The following is a 16,163-nucleotide window of genomic DNA, read 5'->3' on the forward strand; positions in this document are numbered from 1 at the left end:
GTTGTTAAAGCTACTTATCATGCTGGTATAACAGCTGTTCTCTTAAAATGACTTGCTTCACCCCAAGCTTGCTGACCTTTAAAATGCTTATGTGTATATAGGATGTGCCTTTAAACACATGCTTCATTTTGTTTTCTCATGAGCATGTGCTGGGGCCAACTGCTTAATGTGGGATGGAGGGCAACAACATAGAAAACTTGGTCGCCTTTGCTTGTGACACGCGTGAGGGCAAGCGGGAGGAGTTGTTGTGAGGATGACCTAAATGACCCGGGGGGGCCCAATCTGGTCTTAGCAGATCAGTAGTGCATTGTGAGGCTAATCCATAGAGGGCTTTATAAACAAATAATTACATTTTTTTTAATCGAGGCTGTTGTTCACTGGTCTCCAATGAGACTGAGACACAACGTAGTGATGTGTCTTAAAAAAATCAAGCAAATGCATTTCAAATCAGTTGTGGTTGAGAAAGAATGCAAAGTACTCTGTAAGCAGGAAAGTAAAGTAGTACAGCAGGAAGGTGACGGTCAGATTGACATTTATTGGCGTTTATGGCCTTTATTCCACAGCGGGTGGAATCATCATTCTTCCATAGTCAGAAGATCATTAGAACATGTTTGTGAAAAAGATGATAGAGATGATTTATAGGAATTAGATAGTATAACTTTGTAGGCATGTTACGAACCGTGAGAGCTACGTATTGTATACGTATTCCACATTATTTTTCATTTTGTTGAGGACAAAGAAGCTGCTGTTGACAGCCTGGTGCTAAACTGTGTTGCTTTCTGTAAAATACTAATATATTTATTGCAATACAGTAGTTAAATACATTCAAAAAGCACATTTCCTGATCTATACAAGTCAAGTTGTTTCTTTTCATCTTTTTGGGCGTCAAATTGTAAATCTGTGAATGCAGATATCTCAATCAGCACACAGTTTTATGTTCATAAGAGCAAGAGTGGCGATGCCAGCTTTGAGATAAAAACAATGCATCCATTTTTCCTATTGACTATGAATTGGCTCCAGGTGATTCAAAATTTCAAATTTGGCTCACTCAGGACGGTCAGGAACCACTAAAGAGCTCCAGATCTAATAACGAAAGAAATCTTCAATAAGGAAGTAGCATTTCTCAACCACTTTCAATTGCTTTTGGAAAAGTTTGCTCTTTTATTAAGTCATTCTTGCAACTTTAATAGTACTTTGTTCTTCCACACAGATGCAAAATGTCCAGAGTTACTAACGACAGCAACTCGTAAAGTGGACTATTGCAATTGTAGCCAAGTTGCCCGTCTGGACCGAAGCAGCGGGAAACTGTCACTGCCGGCCGGTTGACATAACGATCTGCTTTCTCTGTGTCAATCACCGTCGCAGGACATTATCAGACCTCCAAATTTCGAGTGCTAAATCTCCCAGTAACGAGCCAAGCTGAAACAAGGGTGTCTGGATGCTCTCACCGTTGTCCCAGCAGAGCAGCCAGCTGCCTTTTAGCAGGTGGAAGCGGCACAACAATATCAAGACAAAGACGGCTCTGAAGGGAACTGCTGGGGAAAAATTAGCCTCCAATGTGTCTTTTTTTATCTGTACTGGATGAAGCACAGACAAATTGTGTTCTGAATAGCTTGATGGGAATGTATTTCTGTCGCAATCCAAAGTAATTTAAAGCACAGAGGCACATCTTAACTTCAAGAAAACATTAGTCGTCGACAAAAGGGAATAAGGAATGAGAGACATTGCGTACCTTTAGCGCGTCATTAGAGTTTGTTGTTTGAAATATATTTTTTCAGAGGAATTTCCTTCTTATTCAGCCAAATGTAAGTTACGTTTGCGAAATGCATATTATTGTTTCAGGATGTAGACGAACTAATAGTTTTTAAACTGAGTATGATGATCTGTGATGAACCTCTGTTGTCTGACTCTTTTTCACAAATTGTATTTATACATGTATGTGCAGAACACTATCAAATATTGTCTAATTAAACAAAAACTGTTTTCACCTTTTCAATTGTTGGTGGGCTGCATTGTCAAGAAATAAAGACAATAAAAAGCAGTTGATTTACACAACGGCGCCTAAATTGTGAAAGACGGTGAAAATAATTGGTTTCAATAATAAAATGTGGGTTTTTTTCATGCCACAATGGATACCTGAATGTGCATGCATTTCTATACACAAATATTAAAAAGTGGAAAAACAATTCTTTACTTTAACTCCTCATTATGTAAGGAGCATCTTTCAAAACATAACAAGTATGGGAGTGAATGCTACTTCCCGACCCCATGTGACTGCTCCTTTGTTTTTCTAGCCGTACATGGAGTTCTGTAAATCAGTAACAAAGTCAAGAGGTGAACACTGATGCTAAGCTGCTTTCAGTGCAGCTCCACTCCTATGGGACACTCCAGGGTTTACAAAAGACCGTGCGGAGCCAAGCAGCTTGTCACAGTTGGATACACCCACACTCACAAAAAAAAAAAAAAAAAAAAAAGAGAAAAAAATCTTTGCAAACCTAGAACAAAGCCAGAGATCCCAGCTGTGTGTGCGTCTGTCTAAGCTCTGTACAAACATACAAACACACACGCACCACACACACCAGCTATGCATTGGTGTAGATCCAAATTTGATTGTGCTTTTGGACATTTGAATTATTGGCTGCATCCTGTTAATCATTTATGTGATGTGGTTTACAGGGAGATCTATTTTTGCTCCGGAAGTGGGGCACTAAACTAAGCCATAGGCGCTGTGTGGCTTTCCTGCTGGAACCTATAATGCTTTGATCTATTTTCGTTTTTCTTTCTAGTAGTTGATGTCCATCAGGGAACTTATCCCTCTGTTTCAGTTTATGATATGACTCAAGTTACTTGGCATGAGCTGAACTCCCAACAAAGCTCTCCTTCCCTCCAGGAGTTCATTTCTTTGTCTCTCGCTACGCTTCTTGTTTGGCTACCCACCTTCTCCCACAGCCTCACCTCTGCTCTGTAATTACACTTCAGGTTCATCTCTACTTGAGTCTGTCATTCATTTTCTCCCTCATGTTCAGGCTATTATTTAACCTCTGCTGTTGTGAACCATGAACCCGGCTGAACAGTCACCGTCTAAGATTAGTGTTTCTGTACCGATGCTGTCCTCAATGAATAGTCACTGACTTGACTCCTTTTGAAGTTTGGGCTGAGGATGGATTACTGAACACTTGTAGTGAACATTTTTGGAGAGGTATCCTTTTTTTGCATCGCGACAGAACAAACTAAATTTGACTATCACTTATTAGATGGATTTTTAGCTTCTACTTAAGTATAGGGTCGTCTCTGGAAAAAAAAAACAAAACAAACAAAAACATATCAACCCATAATTATACTCGGTGAAGTCTTGGCATAATATCGCGCAGAGGTGCTGTTTGTACACCAACATTCACTCAAGCTTACTAGAGCATTTTCATCCGCAGTACCAATGCAAACAGGAATAAAGGCCTTTGAATAGATGGAAGACTCGAGGGATTTTCACAGCAGGAACTATAAGGGAGTTCACAGGCATAAATGGTTCAGAGGCAATGAGTGTGGTAATTGTAGAAAAGCTGTTGAGGCCAGTAAACCTAGAACTATAGTTTTACAATGAAGTGTTCTCCCATCAGCGGGAGTTTTTCCTTTCCCAAAAACAAGAGTACAATACCTTTTTGTCCATCAACCTGCCATCGATGGGTTTGTCTCGCCACTCAAATTTAAATTACAGGTGTTGTGGGTATTGGGCCCTATTTCGCTCAGTGCTTTTGTTCACAGCACAGGTGTAACAGTGCTTAATAAACAGGACTCACACTGTGTTTTTGTTATTCGCAAAAAGAGCGAGTGAAATATGAGAACTGCCATAGTAGATGGAGTCTGTTTGGCGTGACTTGGCAGCCCTATGTGACATCCACCACCAACAACAGCTGCTGGAAAACTCAGCTCTCTCTGCTTTCAAGTTGAAATGTAGGCAGCCACGCTGAGGAGAAAAAGAAATGTGGACCAGATCTGTAAATCAAACACACGCACACTCACCAAGCAACCTCAGTGTTTTTTTTAGAATTGCCCCAAGAGTAATCTCAAGTGTACATTTCCTTTTCTTTGGTGGAAAGGACCCATTTATATTTTCCTGTCTAAAAGATAAGAACGTACAGCATGAACTCAGTCCAGAGACTATAAATTTTCAGTTATTAGCAAAGCAAAGCCCAAACGCATTGGGGACGAAGTCATCAGCAACTGTCGGGCTCATTATTGTAACTAACTGTTAATTAACTTTTATAACTTAGGATTGTAATGATACATGTGTTTGTTTTGCTCTTCATGGGAATACCACCCATTCACAAGCAGTGAGCACCACCCACTTATTGCTAAGGGGGTGGGGGTTCAATTACCTTGCTCAAGGGAACTCACCAGTCAAAATAAGTTGTGACCTTTTGGTGTCAGGTTCACATTTTACCCTCTAAGCCACAGCTGTATGTGTTCTCATCCTGACACAGAAACACTAACCCTGATGGGTTTTTCAACATGAGTGTTAACAATTGATGTGTTGAAGATCAATACTGGACTTGACCCATCACGTGTTGTTTTTGTGTGTGTGTGTGGGGGGGGGGGGGGGGGGGGGGGTTTCCACAACACTGCTGTCATTTGGATACAAGAGTTGCAGTTTTGCTTCCTCTGGGCTAACCACAAGTATTTGCGATGCCTTCAAAATACAAACTATTGAAAGTACAGAGATGCAGCACACACTGAAATCGTTCTTTGATTTATTGTTTGCTGTGACTTTCATATAGTTACTTTGACTTGATTTGTTTTAAGTAAATCTTTTTTTTTTAAGTCAAAACATTATACCAAAATATGTATTTAGAGTATCAAAACAAGCTTTATTGTCAATTCAGTTTAAATGGCAGTGATTTTTCATTTAAAACACACTGTAAAATGCACTTTGTTTCGAGTAATCTGACACTCAGCAAAGTCACAAAAAGCCAAACACATCAATAAATCAGGATGTTGAAAGTCAAAACATTTTGCTCAACCAATTCCCACATTATAAACAGTCAAGTCTCATGTAAAAAAGACAAAGGCGCTGCCGTGCATGAGTCTTTACTCGAGTTAGATGGACCAGACTGCGCACAGCTGTGCTACAAGTGAAACCTCATCCTTAGCAACCCTTTACTGGCGTAATTAGGTCAGATGACTTGCATTCTGCAATGTCTTAAATCCCTCCTTTAAAAATAGTGCCGAACCTGCTGTGCCACAAACCCAGTGACCTCCAACATTTCCACAACTCCACATACCAGCTGGTAATGTAAACATGAAAATCTGTCCTAAGTGTCTGCCTCTTTATCACTAGGACCGACTTATGGTCATAGTTTCCATGACCGGCGCATTACCTCGATGGGTCATGTCTTAAATTGTTGATAACATATCAACAAGGAGGCCGAATCAGCTCTGTTGACACAAATAGGAGAGCTCCATGTGCGCACATTTCATCTGATTTAAGACAAAGTTTCAGTATTTTTTGTGACACTAGTTTGAATTATGACAATTCAAAGTGTACAGCTTATGTACGCAGTGACTTCACTGCACAGCATGCGTGTTGGAAAGTTGGACTGGAACCTCTGGAAAAATCAGAGCACATAAAGTCATAAAGCACAATGTGAAGTAACGCTCCAGGAGCATGTGTTGTTGGTGATGGTCAAATGCTCGTCAGGCACGGTGGGACAGATGCTTATTCATGTTCTGCATCTCACTGAGGCTCCTTGTCAGGCAAGTCACACTTGTGATTTATGTCACATGGCACACTCGCGCAGTGAGTACAGTGCACCTCACATGTTTCTCACTCTCGCATTCTGAACATATGACACTCTCTGGCTAAATAACAAAAGCCTTCTGTGTCCACATACTCACATTTGCATGTTATTCAGATCAGTGTAACAACTGCACTTCACTTGAGCATGATTCGTGAAGCAACATACCCGGTGATTATTATCAAAGTTAACTTTGGTCAGAAGTCGAAGCTATTTCTTCCCTTGTTAGATCAAAGCAACACATTATTTCCTTACCCTTCTCACCAGCCAGGAAATTGTTTAGCACATAACTGCCTGTGAAACCACAACTTGCTTTTTCCATGTCTGTCATTGTAGAGATTAAAAACACTGAATTACTTGTAAATTCTGGAGCTTAAGTCGCAAAGTTCGGCAGACTGTGTAACAGCACAACTTCATTGAGTCAGGCTGGCTTCTTCATTCCCAGCAAAAGCAACTATATATTATTTGTAATATGAGTGTGATATGTGATGTTGCTCTTGATATAAAAAAGTAATTGTTTTTAATAAATAATGGTAATGAAATACAACCCATACTATATGTGATCAGCCATCGCCATCAACCTTGTAGCCAGTGCATCTGTCTTGTGTTTTTCTTTTTTCCTCCTGGTACAAAGCTTCTGTTTTTCATTATGTGGAAATCTTTCGCATTGCTCGCTACAGAAATGCAGATACACGTGAAGGTTATTACCAGGAATGCAGAGACTTGAGGTTGAGAGTTACTTTTGTGACACATGTTGGTCCCATTAATAACAACAAAGGTTGCTGCCAGACTTTATGCATGGGGGTGGGGGTCTTGCGTGACACTGCTGAAATCCAGGTCTAGGTTTTTTTTTTTTTTCCCGCCCCTGTCAGATACAGTTGTTCAGTGACCTGTTTATGTTTTCTGATGAACGTACCACATGGCAGCTTGGAGCACCAAATCAGTTTTTCCTCTATCTTCTGACCTTTCACCCTGCAATGGTTGATCCAATCAACGTGCAGGTAAAGTCAGTTTGCTGAGTAAATTTCTCCTGATGGACAAATTGCTCACTGCAAACATTTCACATCCATATGAAGTTTTTATTTCAGTTTCTTGATTTATTTTCTTCGGATCCGAGGACAAAGATTACTAGATTACAGCAGAGACAGAGAGAACACACAAACTTCTGTTAGCAATTTCCCCAGAGAGCCTCTTCCCCCTCCATATGAAGAAAGGACCTCTACAATCTACGCTGTTCTTCAAGTCTAATGCAAAACAGATGTGGCTGACTTGAGGAGATTCTCCTTGCAGCCTTTGGGCTCCCATTTTGTCTTATTGTTGTCTCTGACTCTATTATTACTCAATTTGTATTGATAACGTGAAAACACTTTAGTTTATCTGTTGGACTCGAATTGATAACGTTTTAGTAATAATCAATACATTACATTTATAGTGTTGAAAGTGGGGCCATTTTCAATTCACATTGTTGACAAAGTGCATGAAAAGAGATGCTTTGAGAGCAACTTGCACAGGAGCACTGATCACATAGTGAATGAAGTTGAATATGACTGCTTTTACGAAATGCAGCGTGTTAACTACTAAAACCTCTGACACGTTAAGTGACTAACTTAACAGAGTCGATTTACACACAGGCAATACAGGAACACATGTTTGCGATTAAAGCCTTACAAACAAAAACAATACAGAAGTGCTTGGAGCCATCTTTGTAATGAATGTGAGGTGCAGATTCAGACGTTTCAAAGCAGCATCCAGGTACATAACATTCGTTCATTCATAACAACAAGATGTTTCCAGGTAGAACTTTTTGAGTCACTGAGTCGTTCCTGATTGTTAACGTCTCCTTGTGCTGTCTAATCTTCCTGGGTGGGGCTGAGCTGACTCACGACACAATTCATAGTGCTCAAACAAACAGCTTAAACCTACAAATACAACTTCAACGTTGCTGATGATAAATATGCAATTAAATACACCGCAAAATTAGCAATGAAAAAAACGTACGTTTTGACTTAGTAGGACTTAGTTTGAAATGCCTGATGCGACTTGATAAACCGGTACATGTGAAACCCCAGCAGTCAAGCTGAGAGATGAGACACTGTTCAAAACTGTTTAAACATTATACAGCCATGACTAACTCAACACCTTTTGTCATAGGGGATAGACGCCACCCGAAAAATAATTTCTCATACAACTTGTTCCACAAGAATTCCGGTAAAACCTACTAACCTTCACATGCTCGTGCGTGGTTTTGCAAAACCAGTTTGTCTTCAAACTCATCTGGAAAGCTCAATAAGAGACGAGCCGGGACCTATTGCCTGGAACTTCTGGTACGAGGACGACCAGATCAGACATCAGCTGTGTTAATCATCTCCCGTCCCTTCAAACATTAACATTTTTGTGCAGTTGAACATTTGGCCTCATCACCAAACTTTTTTTTTTTTTAATCAGTAAAACCTAGAAAGACCTACCTAAGCTAGGCCAACCGAGCTTGAGCAAAGTTTACACAGAATCTAAACCGTTTTTTTTTTTTGTGCCTTCAAGCTGCATCACATGGAGACTCTAATGGTTTGCTGAGCATACAAACCCACTAACCCCCCCCACAGTCTACACAATGCTGCACTTTTCCTTCTGAACTGCAGATCCTCTCTCCCTTGCAACCCTTTGTCTATGTATCAGTCAATATATCTGACTAACTTGATGAACTGTGTGCATAGCAAAGTTAATTTCTTTCTGAGCGCACAGTAGTCATGGCGACCATCTTATGAGCGCTTCAAAGCCCATCTGGTCTAAACATTACCCCAGCTCGGCTGACTGCAGAATAGGCTGCTATGCTGTTGTGCGCATATGTGCTTTATGCATCGATTCTGCCTGTAGTCCGAAAGAGCCACATGTCCAATAACATACAATTTGCACTCGAGACCATTGTTATGGCTCGTTTGTAAAAGTGTAAATGATGTTGAAATAAACTTTGAAAAAAAGATTAGAGCCTCATTTTACTTCTCTGTCTATAAAAAATTGTCATGAGATCAGAGAGGGAAAAAAAGTCACCTACAACAGCCAGTGATGTACCAACTTCACTTGAGCTGTTTGTCTGGACATGTGGTTAGCTTACAGGCACATACTATAGATTTAGCAAGTATTTCCTTTCTGTTTGTATCCAAATCCACGGCAGCTTCAAATTAAACAGGAAGAGGGGGGTAGAGTGTAAACAGAGCAAAGGGAAACGCTATTATAGAAGGAGAAGTATAACAATGTGAACAAACAGTGGCAGTAAGGGCTTTGGAATGGACTTGATACCCAGGCAGATTTTAGAATCATGGAGGACTTGCAGGGTGACAGGGTCCATTATATAGAGTAGTGATTTAAAAGTAGGCTTGGCAGCCCACGCTGTCTTTCTTCTTGGTTGAAACATGAAGCTAAAGATATGTCATAGAAGTAACCACAATATTTGTAATATGAAATAGTTGCTCTGTGCTCTTGAATGATTTGGAAAGCAAATGCGGTGATATTCTTTCCCTCATTGGTTTCCGAGCAGCCTGACCTAAGCCTCTGTTGCTAAGCTCCCGCTTTCCCTCCACTGAGTGGGAGACACGTGACTCTCATTGAATAGAAATCACAAACCCTTCTGAGTGAGAGACATTTGTGTGATGCATCACTTTGGTTTCCAGGTTGTATACATCATATAGTCATCTCTCACACCTCTGGAATTAGCTAGTAGATAGCGCCAATTGAAACAATGAATGAACGGTTTGCCCAACGTGGCCTGTGCGGCTTAATTGAGTGATTATGTGATTATTAAGTATTAAATTATGAATTATGTGAGTCAAATATGACTAGATTAGTTGTTTGTCACAGTTTGTATAGCAAATGCTCAATTTGAATTTCAAATGTTTTGCCTGACTCCGCTTGCGACGACAATGTCAAAGATTTGCTTGAATGCAGTTTTCAGTCATTCAGACCAAGAGCCACAATATGACTTTCACAACATTTTGGAAAACAAACACATATATAGATGCAACTTGCTCCAGTTGGTGACCGAGCTCTACTCTTCAGAAGCACAGCAGCTGCTTCACTTACACATTCCCTAATGTGAAGCTTATTGGAGTAGTAAGTGATGTCACTCACAAGCCTTTCGTAGGGTTATGCTTTTGGGTGACAATCAAGACCAGCTGTCTGTCTCTGTGCTCTCTATTTAGACAATAGGAGGCCTTGAGGCCTGCCATCTTCTGTGACAGTCCAAAGCAGCAAAACAGTTCATATCTGACAGCCATTTCAGAAGAGGGCAAACAGCAGTGAGAGGTAGTTGTTTGGCTCATTGTTGCCCTCCTTTGGGCTGTTGTCTTGTGGCAGGGCTTTGTACGTCGCAATTGCTGTGGCATTTACACAGAGGTTTTTTTTCAAGGTATTGAACTGGGTAAGCCATGTTTTGACCGACAACATTGTTACCTTGGAAGATTCAACTCTTTAAAAAAAAATGTTTTAATCCTGTTCGTGATTGATTTAACCAAAACTTCAACGACTCCTTTCCGCTTGGGAAATGTAAAGCTAACAAAATTGAAGGGTCGGATTTTAGCCTGAGGTTAGATCACATTTGAGCATATTTACAACCTTTCTGCAAGTTCAATACCTTATTACACATTTCTTTGAGAATCCACATCTTGTGTGGAAGAGGTAGTGGTGGCCTAGAGCCTAGACAAGTGGACTTGGGATCTGGATTTTGCAAGTTTGGCTCCCACAGCTAACGAGCCGCCACTGTGGGTGCCTGAGCAAGACCCTTGAATAAAGTATGATTGCTTTCTTTTATGTGAAGGGAGCTATTGTGTAACTAAGAAATACTCATTTTCTCTGGGTTTTTTTTTTTAAATGCTGAAATATGTTCCTGCCTCCTGATTTTATTTTTGTCACATACAACCACTTTCATTTCTAGGATTTTTACATTTACACTGCTGTCTAATCAAATCTGGTTTTCGCATCTCATGCTAATCGCTATCTATATTGGATTAAAGCTGGTCATTACTATATTTGGGTGGTGGTTTTCGATTCATGCATTAGGTGGCATTTATACAACCAAGTGCACATGGCATATCTTTACTTGCTTAGCCAAAATGTGGGACTCTTCAAGATGTTTTGGGAATTAAGAAGAGGTAAGAAAACGGAATTTTTTTCTTCTGCATAAAACGGCATTGGAAAAGGCCTGCTCACTGTCTCGCCAACTATTCAAAGATGGTCGTTGTTCTGAACGCGTTTCTTCAATTCTTTTTGCAGTCGTAGCGTCTCGTCTCGGGACCAGCGCTAATAGCATCCGAGGAGCCTGTCCGAGCGTAGGAGGAGCAGCCTAGCTAGAAGCGGGAGGAGATGCTATTCGCTTTGGGACGATTACGTAACATCTCACTTGCCTCTCTCTCTCGAATGCCAGGATAGTGTTTGTAAACAGAACGGCCATGTGCGCGTGCTCACGTGGAGGAAGCTTTTGAGTTGCTGCCCTCGCTGTCTCACCCCCGAGCTAAACCCTGACATCGATACATGCTCAGAGGGCCAGCAACGCTCCCTGCAGCACCGACGCTTCAGCCATTCAAGCGGCGCCTCGTCACCGTCACTAAATAATTACACCTCACGTCAGCGATCGACCCGCGGCATTGTAGTAAAAGAAAGCCACACATCATATTTGGGTATTCGCAGTGTATTTGGTCCAGCAATTACAGCTAATGTTTGATATCAGACTCATGATTTTACCTTTCCAATACAACCAATGGTTGACAAACCACTCCCAGGTCACAAATATACCAGTCTCTCTTATAAGGTTGGGCCTTCAAGGAATGCAAATAGTCTTGTTAGGATCGAGAGCTGGTTTGGCCACTTTTGTAACCGACAGATCTTTGCGATTAGCCTCCAGTGCACCAGTTTGTACATTTTGTTCGTTGATCATTCAAAAGGCTCACTGATACTTTTACTGGGCTTTAGAATTGATCAGTCAATAAAACCTGGATAAATGTTGACTGAATAGTCAACATTTATTTATATACACTACATCTAATGACAATTTATTCATTAAAAAAAAGTATTTCGTTCCATATTTGGAACGTGCTCAAGTTTGCAGTGGAAATAAAATTCTTAGTGCTATGCACGGGACCACAGTGTCTGTGGAAATGCATTCATGTATGTACAAATAATACAGTGCAGCAATTCCATTTCTGAGGGCCCAGAAAATGGCTCGCTGCTGCTCTTTTGCTCTCCATAGAAAAACAACCCCCAATAGCAGACAAGAGGGAAATCAATATTGCAGAAATCAATACAACACTCAGTCTCGCCATTTTGTCTTAGAAAAGCAGTTGAGCTATGACCAGCTAGCAGGTAGTGCAATGTAAAATGTCTAACCTACTACTGGGCCTGTTTCTGTGTCACTGGTGCAGAAGACTCTGGGTGGAAAAATGATATGTGGGCAGGGCAGAGGAGGGTCAGAGGTGAGGGCTTGGGTAAGGGCTTTGGTATTGTGAGTGGACAGCATTGTTGAGGAACGCTATGGCAACTGGACATTCTTCCCAAAGGTGATATTGTCTTTGCCCCTGGGAGTGACATAAAGAGGACTTAAGGCCATGACGATGCAGCAATCCAACCGCACGGCTTTATCTGTAGGTGTAGATAGATGAGAGAGGCAATGTGTATGTGATTGATCTCTATGGCCCTTCCCCCCACTCTGCCTGAAGCTCCACCAAAGCTCTGTTTTCAGCTGCTGATGTAACAGCAGCCCTGCACAAACTCATAGAAACATTTTTAGTCAGATTTCAGTATTTTTTTCAATTTAATATTTTGGGATGGAGGTCAGGATTAGCATTTGTAAATCCTGCGTATACTGCATGTGAATACAAAGGGATACAAAGTAAACAAGCCCAATGTGACAGTGATTAATAATGCACTTTCATTAGCATCAGTGAACTGGGTTGGATCCAACCCCCCCGAACAGCCCAGTGTATATTTAGTCTTTCTCATGACATTTTCACATAAGGCACAGTGTACATTGTCTTGACATGAATGGGCCTACAAGCTCATTATGCACAACCCCCCAAAAAAAACATTGACCACCTGATCTCACACAGTCACAACAAACTTTATGAATCCTCTGGAGAAGAACCTCTGCTTAAGCACTCGTGTTGACACTGCACCGTCAATGACCGTGGCTGCCATATCAAAACATAGCCCTGCCATTGCATCAGGCGCTGCTCGTGGTTTGTAAATTTAGAATTACCACTATGACTAAAATTGATTTTCTTCACAAGCAGACACTACAAGCAGATATTTTTGTACAACAGAGCATGTTGAATGGTGTGCATATGCACCCTGCAGATACCCAAAGGGGAAAAAAACCCTAACAATTACTCAATTCAGAAGGCCCTGTGTTTTGTTAATGAATAGTGTTTTACTTTGTCTTCAGCTGTTCACATAAAGCTGGTCATTTGACCAACAGCTGACTTTTTTTGATTATTCTTTTGTTCATTTACATCAAGTAGCTCTTCACTAACAGTCACGGGGCTTTGATTGAAAGTAAAGCCAAAGCCATGCCTTGTACCCTGTACATTATAAAGATACAATACCAACTTAATAGCCAGCCAGCTACCAAGTTCTTCCTGCTTTTACTTCTCCCTGGGCCTGAGGCTTAACATTACATTTGTCATCAGATTACACAAACCTCTGAGAGAACCGTTTCTTGTGAATGAGCATTTTAGATGTTAATCATATAGTAGCACTTAATGATTTCAGGAAAAAAGCTAACAAGGCCTGATGTGTGATAACACATTGAGCTAACTCGTCTACAAATAATTACAATTCACGCACATTCATCTTTGAGTTGTCGGTAATCTCTTTGCAAATTAGCTGTTTCCCAAGGATTGCACAAGACTGGTTGTGACATTAAGCCAATAATGATTAATTGTTTCAGCTTACACAGCAATGCTAAGTTACTATTAGTAGTTTTGTCAACTTTTATGAGCAACAAGATGTTTGTTGCTGCTCCATAGCAACGACCACCCCCCCCCTCGATGGTGTCAAGTTAAAAAAAGAAAGAAAAATCGGCTCCAGAATTGCCACTCTTGTGCCCCCAGTTAATGGTGCAGTAGGATTGAGTTTCATTTCGTTCAGAGCTTTCTGACCTTGCCTGCCGTCACTACGCGCGACACCACATTTCTCTTGTCTTGTGCTTCTCCTTGGGATTTGCCTTTGTGTCTGCTTGTCATTCAGTGGTGAAAGCAATGAAAGCTGATTCACAGAGATACACAAAGCCAGAAGCTATTTCAGCTCCACTGCTGTGCAGTCACTATGCACTTACTGCTGGACATGTCCTGGTTGGACTTTTACTCGCCTATAGATAGTCCTACTGAAGCCTACTAAACAGCAAACACATACGTAACATTGTGAATGAAAACGAGAGGCTACAACAGGTAACACTTCCTGTATTCAAGCTTCTATAATAATGGGAAAAGTATCCTTTAATGCCTTTTAATAACACATAATTGCTTAAAATGTATTCCATCGTTACAAAAGTCACTCCTTCAAAAACATTATACACTCAATAACATTTTCTGTATGTGTCTGGTAAAGAAATGCAAGCTTGACATGCTGAGGAAGAGAGCACTGCACAGGCATTTAAATTGTGCCTAAAGGAAAAACTCCTGAACAAGCGGTCTAAGTACACCGTTTTCTACAACGTATTCAGCAGCAGCAAGAAACATGCCCGAAGACGGGACACACAAGAAAACACAAATCCTTTCTGTTGGTTTCAGCGAGTTAAAAAAAGAAAAGAAAAAAAGGATAGAAAGAAAATCGTCAGCCATGTTGGAGTAGCTTTATCTAATATCCCCTCCTTATTATGTTGGCTCCTGCTTTTTACGGTGGGGACATCTGCTATACTTCACCTGACGAAAAAACCACCACACATGCACTCAAGGTTAAAGTGGAATGGGCCAAACAGAGTATTAACACATCGGGCAAATCCTTACCTTCTTTTTGCGTCCCTCCACTTTGTAGAAATTCCAACAAACCGTGTAGATCTCCTCTTTAACAAATCCTAAAGGGCAGCCATCTTGCCTCCTTCTGTTCTTCTATGAAACAGACTATCCTCCACATCAATATTCATGGAAACCAGTCTGACGTCGGCTCTCATCATCAGGAGAAGCCCGGGTGTCGCTGTTTGCCAGCCCTGAGCAGCACATTCATGTGTGACTCCTGTGAAAGACACAGTGGCACACAAGCTGCTGCTGGCTCGGAGGGAAGACCCTGGTTTTGGTGGCAAACTCGAATAATCACAAAATCACTTTCCTGCGGATTCCTTCCCACACAAAGAGTCAGATTTTCTCCCCCCTCCTCTCCTCTTTTTTTCTTCTTCCCTCAGCCGCACACAATAGTGCACACTATGATGGCTGCCCTGAAGCACTGGAGTGGATTTTGCGTGCGGGACAGGACTCCACCCCCAGTGCACTTTATGCTGAATATTGCACCGGCCTCAACTGTCTGACTGTGTGCAGAAGATGCCTCCACCCCCTTCCTTTTTCTCAGACAGGAAGCCAAGTGACTCAGGGTTTTTTCCCTCCCTTTTCACTCGGTCTTTCTCTTTTTCGATCACAGCTCAGAGAAGTTCCCCTCTGTCGCAATAGCAGCCCTTTTTGAAGAGCATTACAGCAACAAGTAGGTGCGGCCAATTTAGCGTCCAAACAGAGCTCCTTCCCAAAGCCTGCATCTTATTTTGGCACACCTCAAGTGGAGTGGCTGGCTCATTTTTAGAGTTGGGTGTTAGACAACTCTACACCCTGCATACTGGGAGCACACTTGTCTGCCAAGACCCACCTCCTGTTGACATTGGCCACGTGGGCCAGAAAAGATAGAGAGAGCAGTGTGAGAGAGAAAAAGGAGCCATGGGTGATTTAAAAGATGAAATTCAGCGCTTTGGGTTTCGCTTCAAAATACGTTTCAGTGAGACACGCGCTTTAACACCAGCTTGTGTCGGAGTTGTGCCGTAGTAAGTCAGTTATTCCCTCTGAAGCGATGCCAACCCGAAGGTTCGGTTCCAAAGCTGGTCCTTCTTGTGTCTTAGTTGTTGGTGATACTAACCTTCATGACAGATCGCACAGATAAAACCTGGGGATCAGATATTTAGATTTTTATAATATTGTTTTGAGGAATAATACACCACAGAGCAGGAAGATCAGCTCAATATTTGTGCGTATACAATGTGACAGTTCAGCTATTGCTATTGCTATTATTCTGCCTTGTTTAGATAAGCTGCTTTGTCTCTCCAGATCAGCGGAACAGGCAGGCAACCGTCTACGTATTGTGGAACAATCTAAACATATGGCCGCAGCTTTAACCACGACATTCAATTGTCATTCA

General features: G+C 41.4%; 1 protein-coding gene across 2 annotated transcripts in view; it reads right to left on the bottom strand.

Annotated features, from left to right (window-relative positions):
- tet2 (tet methylcytosine dioxygenase 2) overlaps window positions 1–14,864 on the bottom strand; it is a 28,465-nt gene extending 13,601 nt beyond the window's left edge. For both annotated transcript variants that reach the window (XM_080520265.1, XM_080520264.1), the window contains exon 1: window positions 14,777–14,864. The gene's annotated coding sequence lies outside the window, so the exon portion shown is untranslated. The remainder of the gene's footprint in view (window positions 1–14,776) is intronic.
- Between the last annotated feature and the right edge of the window lie 1,299 nt (window positions 14,865–16,163).

The sequence above is a fragment of the Blennius ocellaris genome (genome assembly GCF_963422515.1).
Source record: "Blennius ocellaris genome assembly, chromosome: 3".
NCBI lineage: Eukaryota > Metazoa > Chordata > Actinopteri > Blenniiformes > Blenniidae > Blennius > Blennius ocellaris.